The 26,233-nt window shown below is 39.3% G+C and overlaps 1 non-coding gene and 1 pseudogene across 2 annotated transcripts in view; both read left to right on the top strand.

The window, feature by feature from the left end:
• Positions 1-14,995: 14,995 nt before the first annotated feature.
• LOC143861519 (uncharacterized) overlaps positions 14,996-26,233 on the top strand; it is a 36,564-nt pseudogene continuing 25,326 nt past the window's right edge. The window contains exons 1-3 of the transcript XR_013239969.1: positions 14,996-15,541; positions 16,184-16,426; positions 26,014-26,160. The product of XR_013239969.1 is annotated as an uncharacterized LOC143861519 (transcript). The remainder of the gene's footprint in view (positions 15,542-16,183; positions 16,427-26,013; positions 26,161-26,233) is intronic.
• Positions 17,074-17,147, top strand: TRNAV-UAC (transfer RNA valine (anticodon UAC)). Its single transcript has one exon. It is a non-coding gene; the product is annotated as a tRNA-Val (tRNA).

The raw sequence follows: 26,233 nt of genomic DNA, 5'->3' as shown, positions 1-26,233 counted from the left end.
AAAATCTATTTTATATACCCTTTTTTAACTGATATTGGCACTACAATGTTTTAATAACTGCACAAACTCAGTAAAAAAGACATTTTGGGAACTGTAATAAACTTTTGGTTAAGGTTGGCCCACGCGTGGCACATGTAGCCCCCTCCTTTTGGGTCAGCTCTCGTGAATCCCTCCCTACCTCAAATAACCAGTCAATGCGTACAAATTGGACACATGCAGCCAAATGCACGATGTCTTAAGAAAGATCAGGCCCGGCCTCCCGGAAGCAAAGTCTGAAAAGGCCACGCAATTGCTCGGATACCATGTGAAATAACCAATCACTCCAAAAGCTTAAGCTGTTTAAAGATGGTGCTGTGTATACCTCAACATAGAGCATGACATATCTTTGATTTCAAGGGTAGTCAATCCCACTAATATTAATCAATGAAAACCTAGTGTGACAATCCTAGCTAAACTAAAAGCCTGAAGTGGTGAATTTTTGTCCTCATCTTCTCCTAAAAATTTCTCTCTATCCCATTCTGATGCCATTAGATTCTCTCCATCTTTTCTTAAAAATAACCTCCACAGTTTGATCTCTATGGTATTTTTGTCTTTCAATCTTACGAACCATCCATGTATAAACATCCAAAAACTTGCCGCAGCCTTGACCAATCCTCATGCCTCTTGAGACGCGTATTGACGAATCTCAGTGGTTCAAACTGAGTGGAACCATGACTCACCTAGAAACATAAGTTCCTTTTTGCTGCAAAATTTCTCTTTCCTTTTTTCATTTCATTGAAATACAACAACCCATTTACCCACTAACATGACATATAATAAAAACTAACACCCAATAACTCTAAAACACATACCCACATACCTAAAATGCATATCCCTACAATAATCACCTTGCAACTACCTCTTGTACACAATAACATAAACGTATCATTAGCATATTGCCCAGAGCTTCTTTCTAGGTGGAAAGGAAAACTACAATGTGAAAATTTAAGATGAACAATGGGCCTTCCCATGCACAACCAAACAAAAGAAAGTGGTAAAAAGTTCTAAAAGTTTTTGTCCTTCCACCACTTTCATGTCAACAAATAGGTCTTTAGTACTGAAGAAATGCCAACTCACACATCCAAATCAGTAAAAATCACTGTAGGAGAAGATTTGTTGATTCACCCATCCAAATCTCCACGTCCTATAACTTCTCCGAACTTCTCTCTAATTTAGATGTTGTGCACGTGTATAACTCCCTAACTTCTCTCTAACTCCTATAACTTCTCCTACCTTCTCTCCATTCTACACGTATTTTGTCACGCGCCCGACCCCACTGTGTAGATATTGTCCGGTTCTGGGTCATCTACCCTCCCCGATTTTGTTTTCCAGCAACACTAACCGTGCTCGACCCACTCCGCGGAGCCAGCCCCTTGGAGATGCTGAAAATGCGTCTACATAGGGAGAGGAGAAATCCACACACACACACACACACACACACACACACACACACACACACATATATATATATATATATATATATATATATAGAGAGAGAGAGAGAGAGAGGAAAGTGAAGCTACACCGCCGACTTAAAATACAATGGGCCCACATTGTTTTGGTGACCCAAACCATTCATTTGATTGGCCCTCACATAGATAGGGTGTCCACCAAAAATCAGCTCCATAGGATCATCCCAACCCTTCAAACTGTGGAGGCAAAAATGGACAAATTTGTGAAGGTTTTTACACGTTCATTTTTGCCTCCACAAAACGTAGGGTTGGGATGATCCTATGAAGCTGATTTTTGGTGGACACCCTATCTATGTGAGGGCCAATCAAATGAATGGTTTGGATCACCAAAACAATGTGGGCCCATTGTATTTTAAGTCGGCGGTGTAGCTAAGTTAGCTACACCGGCGGTGTAGCTTCACTTTCTTCATATATATATGTATATATATATATATATATATATATATATATATATATATATATATATATGAGGAAAGTGTTGGTGAGCTTAAGCTCACCAAACTTATGGTGAGCTAGCTTGCCCAATCACATGGGGGCCCACTTTGTTAGGATGATCCAAACCATTCATTTGAAAGTCCCTTACATAGATGGGGGGTGTACCAAAAATCAGCTCCATAGGATCATCCTAACCCCTCCATTTGTGGAGGACAAAAATGGACAGACACAAATCTGCCCCATTTTTGTCCTCCTCAAATGGAGGGGTTAGGATGATCCTATGGAGCTGATTTTTGGTACACCCCCTATCTATGATAAGACCTTGCAAATGAATGGTTTGGATCACTCCCCAAAATGTGGGACCCATGTGATTGGGCAAGCTAGCTCACCATAAGTTTAGTGAGCTTAAGCTCACCAACACTTTCCTCTCTCTCTCTCTCTCTCTATCTCTCTCTCTCTCTCTCTCTCTCTCTCTCTCTCTATATATATATATATATATATATATATATATATATATAGCACAGTAACTTTTCCTCTCTTTCTGATGTGGGATACAATAGTAAAAATAGATAACTATTCGGAAAGAAAAAAGGTGTATCTTTGCATACGTTTCTCTTTTATGGTATCAGAGAAGATACATCAGATACTGCAATGGCATTGCCTTCTTCCCAACAACTATCAAAATATCCTTACCCTACTCATATCAATGTGGCTAACTTTGCTTCATTGAAGTTAACTCAATCAAATTATCTTTTGTGGGAAACACAAATTTTATCATTAATTGAAAATCAAGAACCTGAAGCCTTTATAAATAGACAAATATCAATGCCAAACCGTGAGATATAATAATCCAACGGTGATGGAAAGATTCAGAACCCAAATTTCATGTCATGGGTTCGCACGGATCGACTTGTAAAGGCATGGATCACAGGGACTTCATCTGAAGAAATCCTTGGCCTTGTTGTTGGTTTAGTTATTGCTGCTGATGTTTGGAAAGCTTTGGCTGCATCTTTTGCTCAAGATTCTAAGGCATGCTAGTTTGAACTCCTCTTTAAACTTCCATTTTTTTAAGAAGGGTACGTTGTCTCTTTTTTATTACTTACCCGATTTCAAATTGATATGTGACTATGCTAATTGAAATTGGGAAACTTGTCCCTAATCGAACAAAGGTGTTTTCTTTATTGAATGGATTGGGGCCCAAATATGATCTTTCACCACGGACAACGATCTGGTAATGGAAATAAAAAATTTAAAAGGGGAGAAACTAACTTATCTTCAAAAGGAAAAGGCTACTCTCAACATGGACAAGGAATCCATCTTATTGTTATTCACAACAAAACAAACAAAATGGTCCACAATGGAATCGTACCCAATCACAATACAAAAGGATCCATTGACACCCCTATCTACAGGGCGAGTCTATATTTCTCATCCTGTTGTGTTCTACGAGAAGTCATTTCCTTTCAACACTTCTAACATTGATGCTTTAGATAAATTGGAAGGAGAACTTTCTATTTTCAAGGAATGAATGGAACCAATTGAAGATGTGTCACCACCATTAACATCCTCAAATGATGCAACAAAACGCGCTCGACTATTTTCCCATATGCCACAAGATTACAATTCCACTATAACTATTGATCATGAAGATCAACCAGAAGCATTTTGTTAGAGATTTTGGATTTTCAAAATCTTGGGTTTTTAGTCAAAAATGGTATTTTGGAAAATATTTTCTAAGAGTGTTTTGGAAAAAGAAAAACTTTTCTTCTGAAAAAGTTACTTTTGCAAGGTATGTAAAAGTGTTGTGGGAAAGATAGTCCCACATCGGATGTTGAAAAAGAAAGACATGACTTTATATAGCATTACACATCTCTACTACTTGTTTGATACAAAAAGGGTTAGCCATGGGGTGCACCGAAGGATGGTGCAACACACCGTTCGCACACGTGCACACGCGGCATGGGCTATAGGGCACTAGTGGCGCTTTTTAAAACGCACTTTGCACTTCGCACGACGCACAATTGGAGCAATTAAATTTCTCCAGCTTAGATATGGACCGTTGGATCTAGATCTAGGTCGATCGGTTAAGTGGATGGACCGAATAGTTCGGTCAGGTTGGGCCTTGAGTTCAGGCCGAACTGTAACGCCCCGTATTTTTTTGGAAATACCAACTCGGTGCGTAGAAGAATATTACATCATCTTTCTCAAAAACTTTCATTATTCCCAAGATCTCAAATACAACAACTACGTTTAGAGGGTTTACAGAAATTAGGTCTAACTTATTACATTTTAATTCAAGACATAGTTGATACATATTTAAAACATATTTGTCCTTTAGAACAGTTCTGGATTCAACTCTAGCATCCTCATCTTTCATCTATACTTCACCTGGGGGTTGGAACAATAAAACAAGGAAAAAGGGGTGAGCTCAAATAGCCCAGTAGGGTATAAACAACAAGTGATGTAGAATTGTCAAGCTCATAAGAACATGATATTTTGCAGATAGGACATCTCACATTATAAACCTGGAAAGAAAGAATAAGCACAGCATACTTTCCAAACGTATAGAGAAAACTTACAGAACTTGATATAAAGAATTATATATATAGACTTCATTAAGCATAGATGCTTTCATTCATAGCCATATCTCGGCCCATTCATAGCCATACCTCGGCTCATAATCCTCTAGATTTACACTCTCTAGAGTCGTCTTTACCCACGTGCACATGGAGGACTATAACGCGTCCACCCGTCATCATATCATAACTCAGTCCATATTCAGAATTAGGGTATCACAAGATAAACCCTAAACATAAACATATCTCACAGAAATAAGTTTCGATGATATAAATAGAATTATAGCTTTATCAGTAAAGTCATTTATCTGAAATGAATGGGATCTGAAAGAAAGGATCCCCCTTGGATTCTCATCAGTTGTGTATCTCAGAATGATAGAAACTCTTATGGCAATTGCGTATAAAGAGAATCAAAGAATAGAAAATACTTTCATCCAGTATAGTAAAAGAGAATCAAAGGAAGAAAACCCTTACATATATCAAAAGAAAATCAATGGACGAAAACCCTTACATTTAGCTTTCTGATCACAGGTTTGTTTGAGCTTACACCTTGGAGTGGATAACCTGTAAATATATTCTAATTTTATCAAATTCATGTTTTAACGCAGTGTCCTTTCTGTCCAGGTAATGTCCATCTATGTCCAAAATAATGTTCCCTGTGTTCAGTGTTCTTTCTATTAAATTTTTAAAATCATGGGGCCCAGCATGCACTATTCACATGGACCCCACATGTTACTATTCATGTGGACCCCATATGTTACTATTCATGTGGACCCCACATGTTACTATTCATGTGGACCCCACAGGTTACTATGCTCAGCAGTTCACCATTCTTTGGTTTAGTTTATTTCTTGGCTACTATGCTCAGCAGTTCGCCTTTCCTTGATTAAAGTTTAATTTAATGTTACTATGCTAGCATTTCACCGTTCAAATAAGATAGACTACTATGCTCAGCAGTTCGCCTTTCTTTGATTAAAGTTTACTTTACGATTACTATGCTAGCATTTCACCGTTCAAATAAGATGGGCTACTATGCTCAGCAGTTCGCCTTTCTTTGATTAAAGTTTACATTACGGTTACTATGCTAGCATTTCACCGTTCAAATAAGATGATAAAACTTGCATAATCTATAGCGAGTTATCGCCTCTTATGCATGCTTTATCCTAATATTTACATAGGTGGTAGAACCAACCATATTACCCATAATAAATACTTTAACTATCTATATGAAAGACTTACCTTGGTAGTGATGAAGTCGATTTCCTTTTCCTTCTCTTCTCTCTCTTTTTCCCTCTCTCTCTCTCTCTGAATTTTTAGCTCTACTAGGGTTTGTCGAAATAACAAAATGAGAGCCGCTATTTATAGATACTATATTATTAAATTCACAACTACCCTCTTAAATGCTTCTCTTAAATGCTTTTAAAAATATAGGAATAGTAAAGGTATAAATAAATGAATAGTAAAGGCTGCTTGAATAGTAACAGGATGATTAATATTATTTAATTATTATTTTCGTCGGTGAAGCGCAACTACTCATTAATGATAGTGGTTGTGGAGTGACCCGCTTAACCAATGAGTTAATGAAAGTGGTTGCGGTGTGTCCTTCTGGTAGTGGTTCCCACTAGTGATGGGTCCCGCTGGCGTTGGGTCCCGCTAATTATGGGTCCTGCTTGTTGTGGGGCCCGCTGATGTGGGACCCGCTTGTGTGGGGCCTGCTGATGTGGGACCCGCTTGTGTGGGGCCCGCTGATGTGGGACCCACTGTTGGTGGGACCCGCTTGTGAATAGTACTCGGTGGGTCCTACTGTGAATAGTAATTTTGAATAGTTTATCTCAAAAGTGAACTTGCATAGTAATCTTACGTAGTATTTCTGCATAGTAATCTTGCATAGTGACTATTGTGAATAGTAATTATGAATAGTGACTATTGGTAATTTTTAATATGTGTAAGTATCTAATCATTTTTAGTTGACATCTGGGATGGTGGTTTAGTGGTAGGAAGTCGTTCAATCCTCGCTCAGCGTTGGGTTCGAATCGCGTACGCCCCATTATGCCAGATGTCCTCATGCCCGATTAACTCGGGGAAAAATGAGTAATGGCCGATGATTACCCACCTATGAGACCATTTTTTTATTTATTTGTATATATATATATATATTTTACCGGTTATTACATTCTACCCCCCTTAAAAAATTTCGTCCTCGAAATTTTACATACCTTAAGAAGTAAATAGATGAGGATACTTTTGTTTCATCTCCTCCTCCGGTTCCCATGTTGCTTCCTCGGTGGCTTGGCTCCTCCACAGAATCTTCACCAGTGATATTCTTTTTGTCCGAAGAATTTGTTCCTTTCGATCAAGGATTTGTACTGGTTGCTCTTCATAAGACAAATCTTGTTCCAACTGCATTGGTTCTGTTTGCAGTACATGTGATGGGTCTGCCAAGTATTTCCTTAAAAGTGAGACGTGAAACACATTGTGAACATGTGACAAGGCTGGTGGCAAAGCTACACGGTATGCTATCGGTCCAATTCGTTCAAGTATTTTGTATGGTCCAATATATCTGGGACTGAGCTTCCCTTTCTTTCCGAACCTTATCACACCCTTCCAAGGTGATACTTTTAAGAATACACGGTCACCCACTGTAAACTCCAGGTCTCGACGTCGATGATCGGCGTAGCTCTTCTGTCTGCTTTGAGCCGTCCTCATATGTTGTTGGATCATACGTACTTTGTCAGTAGTTTCTTGTACTAACTCTGGGCCTAGAAGTTTTCTTTCTCCGACCTCATCCCAACACGTCGGTGTTCTACACCTCTTACCATAGAGAGCTTCATAGGGTGCACTCTCTATACTAGAGTGATAACTATTATTATAAGAAAATTCAACCAATGGTAAGTGTTGGTCCCAATTACCTTGGAAGTCTATTATGCAAGCTCTAAGCATATCCTCCAGTGTCTGAATTGTCCGTTCGGATTGACCATCTGTTTGAGGATGAAAGGCAGTGCTGAAGTTCAACTTTGTCCCCCAATGCTTTTGTATACTCCTCCAAAAATTAGATGTGAAGCGCGGGTCACGATCAGACACAATGGATGCTGGTATGCCGTGTAAACGGACTACTTCTTTAATGTAGAGCTTCGCCAATTGATCTAAGGAAAAAATTTCTCGTATTGGGATAAAATGAGCTACCTTCGTCAGTCGATCAATGATGACCCATATTGCGTCATTTCCCCCGTAACGAAATCCATTGCTATCATATCCCACTTCCATATAGGCACCTCTAGTGGTTGTAAGGCTCCCTTTGGTAGCTGTCGTTCTGCTTTAACTTGTTGGCATACCAAGCATGTAGACACGAACTCAGCAATCTCTCTCTTCATATTATTCCACCAATAATGGGTCCGAAGATCTCGATACATCTTCGTACTCCCTGGGTGTATGGAGAATGCCGAACTATGTGCCTCAGTTAGCAACTTCCTTCTTAATTTTGGATCGGAGGGCACACACAGTCTTGTGTTGAATCTTAAGATGTCATCTTTATCAACATTGAATTCGGAAAGTTTGCCTTTCCGAACTGCTTCGATCTTTCCTTGTAATTCAGGATCGTCGACTTGAGTGGCCTTGATTTTCTCCAATAGTGATGGTTGAGCAACCATCTGTGCTATGTAGCCCTTGGTTCGCGGTTCTACTATTTCCATATCTAGTTTTCTCAGATCTTGGAGTAAATGCTTTTGAGTGGTTAGCATTCTTGCCAAGGTTCCGGAAGTTTTTCTACTCAATGCATCTGCCACCACATTTGCCTTTCCAGGATGATAATGAATGGTGCAGTCATAATCTTTTAGTAACTCTAGCCACCTTCTTTGTCTCATATTCAGCTCCTTTTGGGAAAATATGTATTTGAGACTCTTGTGATCAGTATAAATTTCACACTTTTCCCCGTAGAGATAATGTCGCCAGATCTTCAGTGCAAAGATTACTGCCGCCAATTCCATATCATGCGTGGGGTAGTTTTGCTCGTGGTATTTTAGTTGGCGTGATGCATAAGCTATAACTTTATCATTTTGCATTAATACGCAGCCGAGCCCTTCTTTTGATGCGTCACTGTAGATCACAAATCCTCCGGTTGGTGTTTGTAATGCTAGCACAGGTGCGCTGACGAGTCTCTTCTTTAACGTTTGGAAGCTTTCCTCGCACTCTTTGGTCCAGATAAACTTCACGCATTTCCGAGTTAATTTCGTTAATGGACTTGCTAATCGAGCGAAGTTTTCCACTAACCTTCTATAATAGCCGGCAAGTCCCAAGAAACTCCGAATTTCTGTTGCTGTCGTGGGTCTTTGCCATTCTTCAACGGCTTTAGTCTTCGCTGGATCCACAGAAATTCCTTCTCGGATGGCTGTATGACCCAAGAACGCCACTTGCTGCAACCAGAATTCACATTTACTGAATTTGGCATACAGCTTCTTCTGTCGAAGTGTTTGTAAAATAATCTTCAGATGTTCCTCATGTTCTTCGCGACTCTTAGAATAGACAAGAATATCGTCGATAAACACCACGACAAAGTTGTCAAGATAGTCGTGAAATACTCTGTTCATTAGATCCATGAATACGGTTGGGGCATTCGTTAGTCCGAATGGCATGACAATGAACTCATAATGTCCGTATCGCGTGCGGAACGCCGTCTTTGGAACGTCTTCCTTCTTTACTTTCAGTTGGTGGTAACCAGATCTGAGATCGATCTTGGAGAACTACAGGGCACCTTGAAGTTGGTCGAACAAGTCGTCGATTCTGGGCAACGGGTACTTGTTCTTTATTGTGACATTGTTCAGTTCTCGATAATCAATGCACAACCTCATTGATCCATCCTTCTTCTTTACGAACAGGACGGGAGCTCCCCAGGGTGATACACTGGGCCGGATGAATCCTTTATCTAATAGTTCTTGCAGTTGCTTCTTTAGTTCCTCCAATTCTATTGGCGCCATTCGATACGGTCTTTTGGATATTGGATTTGCTCCCGGTACTAGCTCGATAGAGAATTCCAGTTCTCTATTCGGTGGGGCTCCTGGTAGATTGTCAGGGAATACATCCACGTACTTTTGCACAATAGGCACGTCCTCCAATTTCATCTTCTTTTTACTCGTGTCCACAACTTGAACTTGAGCGAGATATCCTTCACAGCCCTGTTTTAATAATCGTCTTGCCTGCAACGATGATATTAGTGCTGGAGTTTTGTTTCTGTCAAGGCTTTTATATACAAGTTGGGGTTGATCAGGAATAGTAAACCTGACTTCTTTCCTGTAACAGTCTATGTTAGCATGGTTTAAAGTCAACAAATCCATTCCTAATATAACATCGAATTCTAAAATAGGTAAGGAGATAAGATCTACCGATAAGTTTCTACCATAAATATCAACAGAGCATGCTCGATAAACTCCTGATGTAACTAGAGAATTTCCACCGGGCGTTTTAACAGAAAGTTCAAGATCTAACTTCTGAAGTGGTATGCTCAAATGCTTGGCAAACTTTGGTGAAACGAAAGAATGCGTAGAGCCAGAATCAAATAATATATGTGCATTCTTCGAACTTACAGACAAAGTACCTGTCACCACATCATTCGTTGCCTCCACTTCAGCAGTTGTGATAGCAAAAGTACGGGCCTGTCCCCTTGGCTGTTGTTGTTGTTGTCGATCTCCTCCTACTGCTCTAGGCTTGGTGCATTGATTTGAATAATGTCCCATTTCGTTACAATTGAAACACTTGATGTCTAGGTGAGCATTCAGAGTCTGCTTGAGGGTTGGCTGACTGTTCCGAGTCAAAGTTGGATTTTGTTCCCGTTTTGAGACCGTCTTGCAGTCCTTTGCCACATGTCCTTCCATTCCGCATTGGAAGCATTTTCGTGTCCCCGCGTAACAGACACCTCCATGTCTCTTTCCACATTTTGAGCAATGTTGCTGGTCTCCTGCTTCCTTGACATTAGGTCTCTTTGTTCCAGATCCTCCTGGTTGGCTTTCATTCGTTCTCTTTACGCCGGTCAACTTGTTTTTGGACTGCTGAAAGTCCAAATGTTCAATTTCCACTTTCAAAGCACATCTCACCACGGCTTCGTAGCTTTGAAAATCTAAAGCTGCTAATGCCCGCCTGACACTAGGCTTTAATCCGTATTGGAATTTGTCCACCTTACTTTGAACGTCAGTCACTAGGTGGGTTGCATATCGAGCCAGTCTTGTGAATTTTGCTTCATATTGGGAGACTGTCTCTCCCTCTTCTTGCTTTAATGAAATAAATTCTCTCACTAGCTGAGCTTTTAGTGGTTGTGGGAAGTATTTTTCGAGGAAGATTCTTTTGAATTCATTCCAACACATTGCGTTCATTTCTTCTTCGGTTTTTGTATTTCAGACTAAATTCCACCACTGATCCGCATCACCGTCCAATCTATACGTCGCCAATCTTACACGTTGTTGGCTGGTGCAGTCAATCACCGAAAAGATCTTTTCGATGGAGTGAATCCATCTTTCAGCTTCTAAGGGATCTGTAGTTCCCGAGAAGGCAGCAGGATGTTGCCTTATAAACTGTTCCAGTATAGCTCCTTCGTTTTGAAGTGGAGCAGATGGGGCTCGTTGTTGGTTCATGTTTGCTGTCATTGCTTGGGCTAGCTGTGCCAATGCAGTGGCAATGGCATCATTTCCTGCGTTGTTGTTTCTAGCGTTGGCTGTAGGTTGTTCGTTTCTTGCTTGCCTTTCTCTGCGTGGCCTGCCACGTCCCCTCCTTGTCTCAGCCTCGATTGCAATAATCTGTTCCTGATTCTCTGCCATCTTCATATCATAGTATCACGTTAGTAATCTAAATTATAACTCATATTTAAAAGCATTTATAGAAGTATCACAGAAGTTATAAATAGCACATAAGTTCTATATTAACCAACTACTAGCGGTATAGTTAACATATTCTAACTTAAGATAGGGTAAATTCTAATCCTATCTTTTTGAATCCTAATTTCCAAAACCGACTAAACTTCGCTTTGATACCAAATGTAACGCCCCGTATTTTTTTGGAAATACCAACTCGGTGCGTAGAAGAATATTACATCATCTTTCTCAAAAACTTTCATTATTCCCAAGATCTCAAATACAACAACTACGTTTAGAGGGTTTACAGAAATTAGGTCTAACTTATTACATCTTAATTCAAGACATAGTTGATACATATTTAAAACATATTTGTCATTTAGAACAGTTCTGGATTCAACTCTAGCATTCCTCATCTTTCATCTATACTTCACCTGGGGGTTGGAACAATAAAACAAGGAAAAATGGGTGAGCTCAAATAGCCCAGTAGGGTATAAACAACAAGTGATGTAGAATTGTCAAGCTCATAAGAACATGATATTTTGCAGATAGGACATCTCACATTATAAACATTGAAAGAAAGAATAAGCACAACATACTTTCCAAACGTATAGAGAAAACTTACAGAATTTGATATAAAGAATTATATATATAGACTTCATTAAGCATAGATGCTTTCATTCATAGCCATATCTCGGCCCATTCATAGCCATACCTCGGCTCATAATCCTCTAGATTTACACTCTCTAGAGTCGTCTTTACCCACGTGCACATGGAGGACTATAACGCGTCCACCCGTCATCATATCATAACTCAGTCCATATTCAGAATTAGGGTATCACAAGATAAACCCTAAACATAAACATATCTCACAGAAATAAGTTTCGATGATATAAATAGAATTATAGCTTTATCAGTAAAGTCATTTATCTGAAATGAATGGGATCTGAAAGAAATGATCCCCCTTGGATTCTCATCAGTTGTGTATCTCAGAATGATAGAAACTCTTATGGCAATTGCGTATAAAGAGAATCAAAGAATAGAAAATACTTTCATCCAGTATAGTAAAAGAGAATCAAAGGAAGAAAACCCTTACATATATCAAAAGAAAATCAATGGACGAAAACCCTTACATTTAGCTTTCTGATCACAGGTTTGTTTGAGCTTACACCTTGGAGTGGATAACCTGTAAATATATTCTAATTTTATCAAATTCATGTTTTAACGCAGTGTCCTTTCTGTCCAGGTAATGTCCATCTATGTCCAAAATAATGTTCCCTGTGTTCAGTGTTCTTTCTATTAAATTTTTAAAATCATGGGGCCCAGCATGCACTATTCACATGGACCCCACATGTTACTATTCATGTGGACCCCATATGTTACTATTCATGTGGACCCCACATGTTACTATTCATGTGGACCCCACAGGTTACTATGCTCAGCAGTTCACCATTCTTTGGTTTAGTTTATTTCTTGGCTACTATGCTCAGCAGTTCGCCTTTCCTTGATTAAAGTTTAATTTAATGTTACTATGCTAGCATTTCACCGTTCAAATAAGATAGGCTACTATGCTCAGCAGTTCGCCTTTCTTTGATTAAAGTTTACTTTACGATTACTATGCTAGCATTTCACCGTTCAAATAAGATGGGCTACTATGCTCAGCAGTTCGCCTTTCTTTGATTAAAGTTTACATTACGGTTACTATGCTAGCATTTCACCGTTCAAATAAGATGATAAAACTTGCATAATCTATAGCGAGTTATCGCCTCTTATGCATGCTTTATCCTAATATTTACATAGGTGGTAGAACCAACCATATTACCCATAATAAATACTTTAACTATCTATATGAAAGACTTACCTTGGTAGTGATGAAGTCGATTTCCTTTTCCTTCTCTTCTCTCTCTTTTTCCCTCTCTCTCTCTCTCTGAATTTTTAGCTCTACTAGGGTTTGTCGAAATAACAAAATGAGAGCCGCTATTTATAGATACTATATTATTAAATTCACAACTACCCTCTTAAATGCTTCTCTTAAATGCTTTTAAAAATATAGGAATAGTAAAGGTATAAATAAATGAATAGTAAAGGCTGCTTGAATAGTAACAGGATGATTAATATTATTTAATTATTATTTTCGTCGGTGAAGCGCAACTACTCATTAATGATAGTGGTTGTGGAGTGACCCGCTTAACCAATGAGTTAATGAAAGTGGTTGCGGTGTGTCCTTCTGGTAGTGGTTCCCACTAGTGATGGGTCCCGCTGGCGTTGGGTCCCGCTAATTGTGGGTCCTGCTTGTTGTGGGGCCCGCTGATGTGGGACCCACTGTTGGTGGGACCCGCTTGTGAATAGTACTCGGTGGGTCCTACTGTGAATAGTAATTTTGAATAGTTTATTTCAATAGTGAACTTGCATAGTAATCTTACGTAGTATTTCTGCATAGTAATCTTGCATAGTGACTATTGTGAATAGTAATTATGAATAGTGACTATTGGTAATTTTTAATATGTGTAAGTATCTAATCATTTTTAGTTGACATCTGGGATGGTGGTTTAGTGGTAGGAAGCCGTTCAATCCTCGCTCAGCGTTGGGTTCGAATCGCGTACGCCCCATTATGCCAGATGTCCTCATGCCCGATTAACTCGGGGAAAAATGAGTAATGGCCGATGATTACCCACCTATGAGGCCATTTTTTTATTTATTTGTATATATATATATATATATATATATATATATATATATATATATATATATTTTACCGGTTATTACACGAACGGTCGCCCAGTATGCTCTAACAACTAGTGTGGCAACGGGTGCTATCCGAGTCGTCGGATCGTGGTTTAACGGCTAGTGGATAAGGACCGTTGGATTGTGTCCTATCCTCCCAACAGTCAAGAGCCCAAAGGATGCGATCCGCACCGTGGATGATTGATCTAGCGGTTGCGGGTTGGAGGGTGGTTTTACTCAAACCAACAATCACTCCAGGATCGATCCGGACCACTGAATCACGATCTACCCGTCAGAATTTAAACATTCTAGAAAATTGCCCTTAGAGGTGTTTTTCACACTGAAAAGTCACCAGAGGCTCTACAAATAGAGCAGATTTCTGTCATTTACATACAGAAACGAATTGGCAACTTTGTAGTGCTCTTCCGACAGATTCAATAAACAATTTTACTTTCCTTCAAAATTCCCCAAGTCTTTTACATTCTGTTTTATTCTTTTTAGTGTTTGTTCTGCAGAAACAGTATCTAGAAATTTCTCTAAGGCTTGAAATTTTCAAAAGGCATTTCGGGTTTGATTCTACTTGTGCGAGATGTCATCAAACATTAGTAGGATTTTCCAACCAGGCTTCATTGTATCTTTGAGGCATTTTGCAGATCCCCTATGCACACTTCTGGTGGGGGCAAAATTTGTCTTAAGGAGAGTGATATCACGCCTTGAAGCAATACGGTTTCTATTTTTACTTTACCCTCAGAACCCTCATGTCTCCAACACTTTCCATCCCAATGAACCACAAGACATCTCACCAAATAACTCAAACAATTTCAATGAGGAAGCCAATGATCTAAGACTAACAGATGAAGAGGTCCACACTCGTGAAAATATAAAATCAGTAAGTTCCACGACTAATCAACATGTGATGACTACTAGGGGCAAAGCTGGGATATTCAAGCCTAATCCTAAATATGTTCACTTGGCTACGACACGTATTCCTCTTGAGCCGAAAAGTGTAAAGTCTGCTTTAAAACATAACAGATGGAGGGCTGCTATGATAGAAGAAATGGTTGCTCTTGCTACTAATCACACATGGGATCTCATACCTCGTTTACCTACAATGAATATTGTTGGATGCCGATGGATCTTTAATACTAAACTCAAGTTTGATTGTGGGCTTGATCGACTTGAGGCTCGTCTAGTAGACAAAGGATTTAACCAAAAAGAGGGAGTAGAATTTTTGGAGACCTTTAGCCCCGTTATCAAACTAGGAAGAATTAGGACTGTCCTTACTGTTATCAAACTAGGAAGAATTAGGACTGTCCTTACTATTGCTACAGTCAAAGGATGGCCCATTAGACAAGTAGACGTAAAAAAAAATGCTTTTCTTCATGGGTATCTTGATGAACAAGTTTATATGGACCAACCTCCAGGTTTTATTGATCAATCCAAGGCCACTCTTGTCTGTCAAGTAAAAAGGGATTTATACGGACTTAAACAAGCACCACGTGCTTGGTTCAATTGCTTTAGTGATTTTCTACTTGAAAATGGTTCTTTTGTAGCATTGTAGATTCATCACTATTTATTCGTCATCATTCATATCTTGGTTCTCTTATTATATATGGATGATATCATCTTGACAGGAAATAATCCTATCATATTGAACTCTTTTGTTATTACATTAAGTCCTGAATTCTCGATGAAGGATATGGGCCCATTACATTATTTCTCATGTATTGAAGTTCAGCGAACAGAAACTAGGTTGTTTCTTTCCCAACGCAAGTATGCACGCGATTTATTAGCTCGGTCTCAAATAGATAGCAACAAGCCTATCCCTACTCCAATGGTGCTACTCTTCATGACACTACTTTATATCATGATCCTACACATTACAGAAGCATCGTCGGAGCATTACAATATCTCACCATGACTTGAATGGATCTGTCATATGCTATTAATATTGTACGCCAATATATGCACAGGACTATGCTTAGCCATTATCAACTTGTAAAGCGCATCTTGTGCTACGTGAGTGGCACACTTGATCTAGGAATTTGAATTCTTGCACACAACACAATGGATCACTATGCCTTTTCAGATGCTCTTTGGGTAGGATGCCCTAGTACATGTCGATCTACTACAGGATTTTGCACATCCTTTGGCTCTAACTGCTTATCTTGGAGTGCCAAGGAAACGGTCTATAGTGGCTCGTTCAAGCGCCGAAGCAGAGTATCGGGCGATGGCCTTAACCACGGCTGAACTTACATGGATTTCTTTTCTTCTAAGGGACCTTCAGATTATGCAAACACAACCTGCTACACTCTTCTGGGATAACATCATCGCCTTACATATGATGGTAAATCCAGTCTTTCATGCACGAAAAAGCACATTGAAATAGATTATCATTTTGTACGAGAGAAAGTGGCCCTTGGATCTCTCGTCACTCATTTTGTATCCTCCCAACAGCTCTTTTATTTAGGACCGTTTGGATCAATTTTTTCCCCAGAGGAAATATTCCATGCAAAACAAAACTATAGAGCCTAGTAGGGTGGCAATTTTTTGGGAAAACAGGGGAAAAATCTGATTTGATAAAAGATTTTCATGGATAGAGTTGCCAAACACTAGAATTTTTTTTTTTTTCATAAAATTTTTTCCAAGATAAATTTTCACTCCATCCAAACAGCCAGTAAACAATGCAATCAACTTACTAGCATCATTTTATACTGATAAAATGATTTGAGGACCGACTGATCCTCATTAACTAGGATCAAGAAGACCCACAATTCATTTACAATGTGTGATTGATCTGATAAGCCACCACGAATCCAATCCATCCCTATTTGTTCAGCGGTAAATAGACGATCCCAACCACTTATTCCCAAAATTATGAGTCATTTCAGAACTTTCTTAAATCACCAACCAATTGGTGAAATGCTCTTCGGTTTACAAGCAATATAGTGCTATCTCTATCAGGGTATATACTTCACTCTTCTAGCATCAATTGGTGCTGTGGTGTAGTCGGTTATCACGTCAGTCTTACACACTGAAGGTCCCCAGTTCGAACCTGGGCAGCACCAAATTGTGTGTTTTGTCAACCGTGTTTTTTATTATGAGACAAATTCACCTTGTCCATTCTTTTGTAATTGGCTGATAGAATTGTAATAAACATTTTTTTTGGTAGGTTAGCTGGTATTGAACAACCTATTGAAGAATATAATTGTAATGGCTTTTGACAGCTGGTTAAATAATAAAATGGGAAACGATATCAGCACAACCATCTTCTAATAATTGCACAAACCCACCTTGTCCTTTCCTTTCTAAATCGGCTTGTGAGAGTTTTTGGTGGGAACTGTAATAACCTTTTTGAGTTTTAACAGCTCTTTAAATACTAAGAGACAAGATGAGTTCGTGAAAATATCAAAATACCGTTGTGCTGATATCCTTTGAGAAATTATATGATGCCTGACCGTGAAGTCCCGTCAAGGTGGTATGCTAGAGGTATCAGCCTTGATATCTGATCCAACAGCAGACCACTTTTTAAGAGGCTGCTGTTGGATCAAATATCAAGGGTGGTACCGCTTTGACGGTACTTCACGGTCGGGCATCATATAAAATCTCTAAATTCCCTAAAAGACAAGGGGATTTGTATCAATATCAAAGCTTCGTAGTGCAATTATCAGTAGCATTTGTTATTTTGATACAATCCTTTTGTGATTTTTTTTTCCCACAAAATAATTTAAGGACACAAAATCCTATGTTCCTTACAATGGGTTTTCTCAAAAAATCATTTGTCCAACCAGTTTTCTCCCAAAAAAAAAAAAAAAAAAAGGTTGTCCAATCGTATGCTCTTTACTCCTTTCTAGGATGTATCCGTAATCGCCTAATCGGTGATTATGGACCTACGAGAAATCATATGGTGGCCACCAGTGCATCCACACGCAGCCTCTGAAAAATAATGGGGCCCACATTTTTTGGTGATCCAAACTGTTCATTTGCTGGGCCCTGATGTATATAGGGTGTGCCCAGAAAATCTTCTCCATAGGATGTTCCTTGACTCAACATACAGGGATCAAGTACGGCGATGGCGAATGTAAAGTCAAAATCATTTTGAGTGAAGGTAATTGGTTGGGAGTGGCTGTCATTTTGAAAATGAACTTGTAAGTTGTAAAGGCCCCTTTAATACATAATTTAAGTGTCATTCGGTCTGAATGCTACTGAAGAACATAAACCAGATGCTCAGTGCTTCATTTGACTTGACTGGTGCTCTATAGTAGTCATATCACACATGTACCCTCATTCTCTTGTCCTATCCCAAATGGTCAAACTTCAGAAGGGTGAAAGCTCTTTCTTAAGGCCTCTTCGTCTAGACCTGGCAAACGGGCGGGTCGGGTCACGCGGGTTGTGGGTCAAAATGACCCGCATTCCTACAAGTCAGCAACCAGGTGACCCGTACCCGGTGCGGGTGGGTCGGGTCGACCCGCGGGTTACCCGCATGTTTTTCCAAAACAGAGTTTTCATTGGGCGGTGATAAATTCACCCCCTTCTATGTATGAATTCACCCTCTAATTTTCAAAATGGACGGTACAGCCTACACCATATGATGATCCAAACCGTCCATTTGATGGGCCACAACGTAAATAGACCGTGCCCCGAAAATCATTGCCATAGGACGATCTCAACCGTTCGATCTATAGAAGTTTCCATATTGTCAGTCCCTCTTTAGATCGGAATGTGAGAATCATCCTATGCTAATGATTTTTTGGGCGCAACCTATTTACATTATGGCCCATCAAATGCACGGTTTGGATCATCCTATGGTATGGGCTGTACCTTCCAATCATCAATTTTGAAAAATACGGAGTGTATTCATGCATAGTAAATTAGTAATGCTCATGAGCTGCTGGAATTTGGGAGTCCTCAAAAAGTGAGATGCGGTTAGAAGGGTTGATTTCCAAACACAAGTGCACTATTCCAGCTCAAAAAGTGAGATGCTCTTAGCCCTTGATCTCATTTTCTATTTTAAAATAAAAAATGTTAAAAGAAAATCCAAAAAATCACGGGTGCCCGCAGGTTGACTCGACCCGTGTTTTTGTGGGTTGGGTCACCCGCGGATCGGTTTTGGCAGGTCACTAAAACCCCGACCTGTGCCTGCAAATTTGCGGGTGGGTTGGGTCGACCTGCAGGCACGGGTTGCGTTTGCCAGGTCTATCCTCGTCCATAAGTGGCCTCAAACCCATCGATCAAACTCTCTCCCATATAGGGGTGCAACTCAGGTCGGGTTCAACCTGAAAAAAAAAGTCGGGCTGGGTTAACCTGACCCAAATGAATCCCTACATTTTTTATTTTAGTAAGCTTAAAAACTCGGTTGGGTCGGTTTCATGTTGAGTAAATGGTTCCTTGATCATGTCGAGTTCGGGTTGTCCTCAACCCGACCCAACCCGACCCGAGTTGCACCCCTGCTCCCATATAAACCCAAGCTACATCAGGCACACCCTGTAGACCTGGCAAAATGTGACTCGGACCCACGGGTCAACCAGGCTCGCCCGTAATTTAAGGGGCCCTGGTCAGTCATTAGTGACCTGTTTCAATTTGACCTAGCCCATACGGGTCCCATCAAAACTGGGCCGGGTCGAGTGGACCTGCGGTTGCCCGAAAAAACCAAAATGTTATCTACTCATTTATGTCAAGTTAACCAAAACGTTATCTACTCATTTACGTTAACTTAGAAAGGAAAAACCAATTCCACTCTTTTTACATTTTAGGTCTTATAAAGAGAGAGAGGGCGGTAGGGGTGTAAACGAGCCGAGCCGAGCTTGGCCAGGCTCGGCTCAGTCAGGCTCGCGAGCCTTATCGAGCTTGGGTTATATTAAATTCACACCCCTCATCTTCCCTGGACAGCCCTATCTAGTGTAATTTGACTACTCTTTTTACACTACGGGGGGTGGTCCAAGTAAGAAATGGGGTTCCAAAAAAAAGTGACATATTTTGCCTCCCCCTTTCACTCCCTCGACAACCCTTTTAGTGTATATATTAACATATAATATATATATTTAAATATATTAAATTCTTAACGAGCCTTAATGAGCCGAGCCTGGCCTAACTCGGGCTCGGCTCGGCTTGTTAAGGATTCGAGCCGAGCTCGAGCAAGCTTCCGAGCCCGAGCCAAAATTGACACCCTTAGAGGGCGGCCATCTTCTCCGGCCCCTCCATTGCCGCCTTTCCTACCCATCATCTCAAGATCCGTAAACCCTCATCAAAACCCACCTCAAAATTGATTGCTCTGTTTGGTTGCCGGGTGTTTTTTTGTTCCTGGGAGTTATGTGGGAGAAAAAAAATACCCTGGGAGATAGGTGGGAAAAAAAGAGTCCTAGAAGTATCTTGGTAAAATAAAAATCCCATGTTTGGTTGACCGGATTATGGTGGGAAAAAAAAAAACCTTTGTTTGGTTGCTTCAACTGTTGGGTAGAAAAAAATTCTTCTCAAGCTTATTTTTGGTTCCTGAGTTTATTTTTGTTCCTGGGGTTATCTTGGGATGGGATGAAAAGGCAATCATTACAAAAGTGGGATTAAAAAATTCACCCCACAACTAATCATTACAAGAGTGGGATTAAAATAAACCTAGTGCTAAAAGGCAACCAAACATGGGATGGGACCAAAATTTAACTTTCTCTCCCACATAACTCCCAGGAACAAAAAAAACCCGGCAACCAAACAGAGCATAGGGTTTGGGCTTTGAAAGATTTAGGGTTTGCTCACTGCTTTTCCACTTGTAATAACAACAACAAAAGAAGAAGAAGAAGAGGAGGAGGAGGAGAAGAGAAGAAGAGGAGGAGTTTTCCAACTTTTTTTTCCTCCTCATTCTTTCTTCTCCTCCTCTTCCCGTCCCCTTCTTTTTTTTTCCTTTTCCTTTTGTCTGCTCAACTGGGAAGTGAGATTCTTGCTTTGGTGGCTTGATATTGATAAATACTGATATGGATTTTGGTATTTATTGTTGTATTTTTGTTATTTTGTAGTTAAAATGTGTTTATTGGTTTAGATTGGTTTTGTAGTATTTGTAATGCCCTGAAAATCACTCTAATCTGATAATTATATCATTCAATAAGTATTTTTGGTCGTCAAATATGGACTGTCAAAAACTAAGTATATGCATAGTGGGTCCTACCTTTGAGTGATCTGAACCATCCAGTCGATACACTAATCATGCAATCTTAATACCTAAATCGTTTATTTTTTCTACCATTGAATGTGAACAGTTGGATGATCAGCATGATCTTTGGGGCATGAGAGCCAAACAAGACCTACCAATTGGGAGGTTCAAATCACTCAAAGGTAGGACCCACTATACGATCAGGTCAAGCCCCACTAAAGCAATCCTTGGCTAGATTGTCCAATTGGGTGTCTTTTGGGTAGGGGTGGGCCGGGTGGCAAAAAAAATAACGGCTGACCCACGGGTCCACCCCGCCCATACCGGTGCGGTTCGGGTTCACCAAATTGTGACCTGCAAAGTTCCGGATCATTTTCGACCCGGCCCGTACGGGTTGGGTGAAACCCAGCCCGACTCACCCATTTGCCAGGTCTAACACCCTGTCTACATCAGGGTGTGGGCCCACTGTTTTTTGGGCCCAACGTGCATACACGGCAAACCCTAGCTTTCACTCTCTCTTGGCGAAGAAGGGGGAAGAGGAGGAGACAAGGAGGTATGTTCCTATTTTCTCTCTATTTATTCTCTACTCTCCTCGTTGTTTTTCCCCTTTTCTCTACTAGGTTTATCCTCGTTTATATATTTGTAATTTGAAATGTGGATACTGTGGTTATTGTCGCAACAAATATGATCATGCTCGTACAAATAGAAGCAAATCTACTGGTTCTGGTTATTTGATTCTTAAACTTAATTGCCTACCTTTCAAATTTAGATATGAAGTTGATTTCATTGCAAGTTCAAATCTTTCATCTATGTGGATCACTTGAATGTTTAACTATAAACCCAACAGAATGGTACGACTTCCATCGATAAATTTTTTTATTTTTTATTGGTGAGTTGGGTTCGAGCCTGTACAGATCTACTTCCATGGATCATATTTGTTGTTTTCATGTTTTTTGCATTGACCAGCACTTAAGTGATTGTGCAGAGTTTTAAAAATCTAGGGTTATTTCATGCATGATGCCTATGGTAGTTTTTGGGTTTAGACTTTATGGAGTTTGTATCCTTTGTTCAGGATTTTACAGAATCAATGAGATGGAAATTTTGACAATAACTACTAATAATAGTTCACTGACAACGAGTTATGTAGTTGTGATCGTGGACTCCCCTGAGTCAACTCCCTTTTGCCTTGGCCGTGTTCTGAGTTTTGCCTTACAAAGTCAAGAGAAACTCCTTTGACTCTCCTAAGTTATTATTGCGTCAACTAAGTGCTCGACCGCGTCGGGCCGAGTTAACTAGGATTTTCTTAGGCCGCATTTTGACCCACATCTGCGTTTTGAAACACTGAATGAGACCATTCCCGCCATGTGGCCGCATTTTATCTTATAGACCCTAATGCATATGATCTTAGCGACAAAATTGCCATATCAGGCGCTTGTCCATTGTAACTCGCTTGGTTGTCCCTTGTACAATCTGAAGAAAATACTGAAAACTCTGTTTTCAGTCATATACTATTGATCTATTCTTAATAGTAATGTTTCACAACTCAACTTGGATCAGATGTGGCAAACAATGTACATGAATCATACATATCACTCGATAATGAATTAGCATAGGGTTTCATGGCTGTTAGTGGTTTTGAAGCTTATCTTACTGGCTTAAGGGAAATAATTCGAATGCTTAACAGAATTGAAAGAGAGAAAATTCAAGGTTCATATGCAAACTTACAATGGGTAAAACTAAGTTTGAAATGTTATCTGGAAGGTCCACACATGACTATCACATACAAAAAGCTAAAGATTCTTCTTAATACTATATCAATTATCAAGGCCCACAAACTTCAGGATTCAAATCAAGTTCATATAAATTCTGTTGCTCGAATACAATAGAAGGAGTGCACACTTGTATCTTGGTACTTTTATTATATAAGAAAGTCAGAGAAAGCTGTTGTTTTAAGGAAGCTATAGTTTTGTCTTAGAAGTCTTACTTCTAAAGGTGACTTGCATTGGATTTAACAAGGCTTGCCACATGAAACTAAAGACTGGAGGGGTGGAATTTAAAAGAATCGATCAAGAAAAAACAGCATGGTTGGGATGAGATTTCAAGGAGAGGTAAGAGGCTATTTTTAGTATAAAAAAGACAAGGCAAATGGCCTAGATGGGTTACCAATGGCTTTTTATCAATGATATTGGGAGATTATAAAAATAGACATTATGACATTTTTCAAGGAATTTCACGAAAGAGGTAGATTGGAGAATGAAAACAATACTACTTTCATCACCTTAATACCTAAAAATGAAGGAGTAATTGATCTTAAAAGTCCACATTAGCTTAGTGTATGGAGTGTACAAATTTTTGGTCGAAGTCTTAGCTAGAAGAATAATTGGAGTGATGGAAGAAGTTAGCTTCTAATATTAAGGAGCATTTGTGAAAAGCAAACAAATTCCTGGTGGAGTTCTTTTTGCAAACAAATGTCTTGATTCATGAAAGAGAGAGGGAAGAGCGGAAATAGTGTGCAAATTTGATATGAAAAAAAATTAATTATGTGGTTTTGGTGAGAGATGGAGAAAATGGGTGAAGGCATCGGCAAAGTTTTCTATCAGTTTAAATGCGTCACCGATGGGTTTGTTTGATAGCATTAGAGGCATTCACCAAGGAGATCCATTATGACTTCGATGCAGTGGCATAGCCAAAAGGCAGCCATGTTCTGGTTCCATTTGTCATCTATGGTGTTATTTTATGACCGATCACATTGTGTTACTAGGCTATGTTGTGACCACAGGTGGCGTCCAAATGGACAGTGATAAAGTCCTATTTCTCAAATATTAGCAAGAAGTTGAAAATCTTGCGACAAAATTGCGAGATTTTGACTAAGTGACAAAAAATGAATTTACCAAGAACATCTCGCGAGAAAATGAATTTATTGGGAGAAACATATTTTCTGTGAATTTACATTGATAATATATATGTATGCGGGAAAGTGTTTCTAATGGATACCTTAGATAAGGTATCTAAGGGATCGCTCAAAAAACATGGGGGGCCCACATTGTTTGGATCTAAAAAGCAAGAACCTTCCTCATGGGTGCCGCTCCCATGACAAAACCATAATTTGGCGCTCTTTAGCATGGGAACCGCTCCCATGGCACTCCCGAAGAGATGGGAACCACTCCCATGACGCTCACAACGTGCTTCTATTACACCGTCAGTCCCACGATCACCAACTTCCTTGTATCAAACTCTAACTCTTCCAAGTACTTCATTGGAGCAAGCTCGAAGGTATCTTCAGAAGGCGCGATGAAAGATGGCACGAAAATGAAGATGGGTAGTAATTATTACTTTTTGATGTACTTAAAATTTGAAAGATATATGTGAAGATGGTTAGAAATTACTATTTTCTGATGTACTTGAATTTTGATGTACTTTAATTTCTAACAATTTTTTTGGGCACACCCTATCTATGTCAGGGCCTATCAAATGAATGCGATAGCTGAGTTCGCCACTTGGTCTTGGATCTCATCAAACCAATGAGAGAATCTTTATGAGTTATTTTTTTTTGAATGATAGCCAATTTTATTGAATGAGACCGAGATGGTCAGAGTACATAACTGAAGACAGGAAAACAATAACTAATAAAGATTCTTTCTTCATAAGGATGAACTAATTTGGTTTTCATTATTGGTTATTGTTTTTTGGTACTCTTACTGCTGCAATTTAGTGGATTTTCTTTGTCTGTTATTGTGAGGTTTCGATTTTGCATTTTACTGTTATTTATTTATTTATTTCTTTCGATTCGAAGTTTAAAATTTTTAGACGGTACCAATCGCAAACTTCTTTGTCCAAACTTCTTTATTATTATCCTGTAGGGACAATGCACATTACGTCCAATCACCACTTTCAACAAGGCACAATGGTTTATTAATCAGCTAATGATGGTGCTTTTTATTATCATAGAGCTTTGGCAATATCATATTTCCCTTTTTTATATCTGCTTAAATTTAATCTCATTACATGTTTTGAAGAGGTCCCATATATGTGTGAGATCCAAAATGTTGATCCGGTGGAACTCACCATGGGTTGGCCATAGACAAATATCACATTACTGATCGGTCAGTTGGGGGATCATTTTGAGCAAACCAAAGTTTAGGTGCCAACTGGATGCTATAAATGTACTGTTTTTGTTCTTAATTTGTTCTTTATATAATTTTCTTGTTTTCATCAACATAACAAAATGGAATGATACTATCAAAGTCTATGAAACCTTTAGCCAAAAGCCCCACATAATACATCATTCCTGCTCACACAATATCGACTTTGTTTCAACCATTTGTTCGATACGATGATATGTATGGACACCTCAAATTCGGTTACATTTTGTACCATTTCAAAAGAAAAAAAAACAAAGATTGTATCGGATGATCTTACTTTTCTTGGGATGGATAGTGTGTACGAAAATTTGAGACATACTGAGTGGCACGCCTTGTTAACAACTTTTACTGTAAAACCTTCACCCCATTTTAAGTGAACATTCTTATTCACATGGGCAAAAGACCTTTGGTTGCCAGTTAGGATAGAGTAAGAGCAACTATTGGATATGGCCAATCATTATGTGGCCAACTGTTGCTGAGTAATTGTGATATGTAAATATTCATTTATTAAGGTTTTTTTCTTATCCAAACACCTGGGTTTTCTGGATCGTGCTTTGACTTACTACGACTTGTCATCCCTCCCTCCCTCTCCCCCTATTGCTTAGCAATTATTCTGATGTTTCTCTTGCTTTTGTACAAAACAGATAATCCTAAAAGGGCCAAACATTGGCTCATTTACGTTGTGGCAGAAGTCTTCTACGTGAACTCGTCAAGGACACACGTGTGCCCAATTCTATAATTCATCCAATGTTATTTGTTGGTCAAGGAATCAGATATAGAAAGTTGGAAGTTATTCTTACGACGGTGGGTGAATGAATTCAGTAACTTCATGGATGTTATATTATCTTTTTATTAAGACAACTGTTTTATAATTTGT

The sequence above is a fragment of the Tasmannia lanceolata genome, unplaced genomic scaffold (assembly GCF_043159265.1).
Source record: "Tasmannia lanceolata isolate RefF3 unplaced genomic scaffold, GAP_Taslan_0.1 ptg000037l, whole genome shotgun sequence".
Taxonomy (NCBI): domain Eukaryota; kingdom Viridiplantae; phylum Streptophyta; class Magnoliopsida; order Canellales; family Winteraceae; genus Tasmannia; species Tasmannia lanceolata.
Note: the sequence above shows the minus strand (reverse complement) of the source record. Positions and strands in the feature narration are given on the sequence as shown.